Source organism: Syngnathus leptorhynchus, unplaced genomic scaffold (assembly GCF_054491065.1).
Source record: "Syngnathus leptorhynchus isolate UIUO unplaced genomic scaffold, UIUO_Slep HiC_scaffold_530, whole genome shotgun sequence".
In the NCBI taxonomy this organism is placed as follows: Eukaryota; Metazoa; Chordata; class Actinopteri; order Syngnathiformes; family Syngnathidae; genus Syngnathus; species Syngnathus leptorhynchus.
Window position 1 is genome coordinate 32,501 of NW_028232440.1, and position 3,081 is coordinate 35,581.

A 3,081-nucleotide genomic window follows, 5' to 3' on the forward strand; every position below is an offset into this window, starting at 1 on the left:
CGCGCCGGGGCCTGCGGGGCGGCGCGGGGAGCGCACGCTCACGCAGCGGCCGGGGCGCTAGAGTGCGACCCGCAGTGGGTAGGAACCGTCCACCCGACGTCGGACGAGCCGAGGCCGATGGAGGCCCTACCAAGGCGGGTCATGAGTGCCAGTCGGTCAGTTGGGTGAGGGGGTACTCGGAGGCCCGCCGGGAGCAGACGGGCGACCGGGGATGGGGGGCGTACGCGGGCGGGCGCCGGGAGAAGACGGCCCGTCCGGGGTCGAATCTCGGCCTGTGTTTTCGGAGCCGGCCGGGCATCACGCTCCCTCCTTGGATGGACAACATTCGTAGTTGACACTTTGTGTCATTTTATCCGAGCGGGGCGGGCGCCTCGAGAGGCGGACCGTCCGGGGCGACTCTCGGCCTGTGTTTTCGGAGCCGGCCGGGCCTCACGCTCCCTCCTTGGATGGACAACATTCGTAGTTGACACTTTGTGTCATTTTATCCGAGCGGGCGGGCGCCTCGAGAGGCGGACCGTCCGGGGCGACTCTCGGCCTGTGTTTTCGGAGCCGGCCGGGCCTCACGCTCCCTCCTTGGATGGACAACATTCGTAGTTGACACTTTGTGTCATTTTATCCGAGCGGGCGGGCGCCGCGAGGCGGACCGTCCGGGGCGACTCTCGGCCTGTGTTTAAGGAGCCGGCCGGGCATCACGCTCCTTCCTTGGATGGACAACATTCGCAGTTGACACTTTGTGTCATTTTATCCGAGCAGACGGGCGCCGCGAGGCGGACCGTCCGGGGCGACTCTCGGCCTGTGTTTTCGGAGCCGGCCGGGCATCACGCTCCCTCCTTGGATGGACAACATTCGTAGTTGACACTTTGTGTCATTTTATCCGAGCAGACGGGCGCCGCGAGGCGACCGTCCGGGGCGACTCTCGGCCTGTGTTTAAGGAGCCGGCCGGGCATCACGCTCCTTCCTTGGATGGACAACATTCGTAGTTGACACTTTGTGTCATTTTATCCGAGCGGGCGGGCGCCGCGAGGCGGACCGTCCGGGGCGACTCTCGGCCTGTGTTTAAGGAGCCGGCCGGGCATCACGCTCCTTCCTTGGATGGACAACATTCGCAGTTGACACTTTGTGTCATTTTATCCGAGCAGACGGGCGCCGCGAGGCGGACCGTCCGGGGCGACTCTCGGCCTGTGTTTTCGGAGCCGGCCGGGCATCACGCTCCCTCCTTGGATGGACAACATTCGTAGTTGACACTTTGTGTCATTTTATCCGAGCAGACGGGCGCCGCGAGGCGACCGTCCGGGGCGACTCTCGGCCTGTGTTTAAGGAGCCGGCCGGGCATCACGCTCCTTCCTTGGATGGACAACATTCGTAGTTGACACTTTGTGTCATTTTATCCGAGCGGGCGGGCGCCGCGAGGCGGACCGTCCGGGGCGACTCTCGGCCTGTGTTTAAGGAGCCGGCCGGGCATCACGCTCCTTCCTTGGATGGACAACATTCGCAGTTGACACTTTGTGTCATTTTATCCGAGCAGACGGGCGCCGCGAGGCGGACCGTCCGGGGCGACTCTCGGCCTGTGTTTAAGGAGCCGGCCGGGCATCACGCTCCTTCCTTGGATGGACAACATTCGTAGTTGACACTTTGTGTCATTTTATCCGAGCAGACGGGCGCCGCGAGGCGGACCGTCCGGGGCGACTCTCGGCCTGTGTTTAAGGAGCCGGCCGGGCATCACGCTCCTTCCTTGGATGGACAACATTCGTAGTTGACACTTTGTGTCATTTTATCCGAGCGGGCGGGCGCCGCGAGGCGGACCGTCCGGGGCGACTCTCGGCCTGTGTTTAAGGAGCCGGCCGGCATCACGCTCCTTCCTTGGATGGACAACATTCGCAGTTGACACTTTGTGTCATTTTATCCGAGCAGACGGGCGCCGCGAGGCGGACCGTCCGGGGCGACTCTCGGCCTGTGTTTAAGGAGCCGGCCGGGCATCACGCTCCTTCCTTGGATGGACAACATTCGTAGTTGACACTTTGTGTCATTTTATCCGAGCAGACGGGCGCCGCGAGGCGGACCGTCCGGGGCGACTCTCGGCCTGTGTTTAAGGAGCCGGCCGGGCATCACGCTCCTTCCTTGGATGGACAACATTCGCAGTTGACACTTTGTGTCATTTTGTTCGGCCTGTGTTTAAGGAGGCGGCCGTCCTCCACTCGGTCCGTGTTTAAGGAGCGACACTCGCGCTCCGGTTCGGCCTGTATTTAGGGAGGCGGCCGTCCTCCGCTTGGTCTGTGTTAAGGGCGACACTCGGTCCATGTTTGAGGAGCCTGGCCCTGACGCTCCTCTCCGGCCTGTGTTTAAGGAGGCGGCCGTCCTCCCCTTGGTCTGTGTTAAGGGCGACACTCGGTCCATGTTTGAGGAGCCTGGCCCTGACGCTCCTCTCCGGCCTGTGTTTAAGGAGGCGGCCGTCCTCCCCTTGGTCCGTGTTAAGGGCGACACTCGGTCCATGTTTGAGGAGCCTGGCCCTGACGCTCCTCTCCGGCCTGTGTTTAAGGAGGCGGCCGTCCTCCCCTTGGTCCGTGTTAAGGGCGACACTCGGTCCATGTTTGAGGAGCCTGGCCCTGACGCTCCTCTCCGGCCTGTGTTTAAGGAGGCGGCCGTCCTCCCCTTGGTCTGTGTTAAGGGCGACACTCGGTCCATGTTTGAGGAGCCTGGCCCTGACGCTCCTCTCCGGCCTGTGTTTAAGGAGGCGGCCGTCCTCCCCTTGGTCTGTGTTAAGGGCGACACTCTGTCCATGTTTGAGGAGCCTGGCCCTGACGCTCCTCTCCGGCCTGTGTTTAAGGAGGCGGCCGTCCTCCCCTTGGTCTGTGTTAAGGGCGACACTCGGTCCATGTTTGAGGAGCCTGGCCCTGACGCTCCTCTCCGGCCTGTGTTTAAGGAGGCGGCCGTCCTCCCCTTGGTCTGTGTTAAGGGCGAAACTCTGTCCATGTTTGAGGAGCCTGGCCCTGACGCTCCTCTCCGGCCTGTGTTTAAGGAGGCGGCCGTCCTCCCCTTGGTCTGTGTTAAGGCGACACTCGGTCCGTGTTTAAGGAGCGGCCC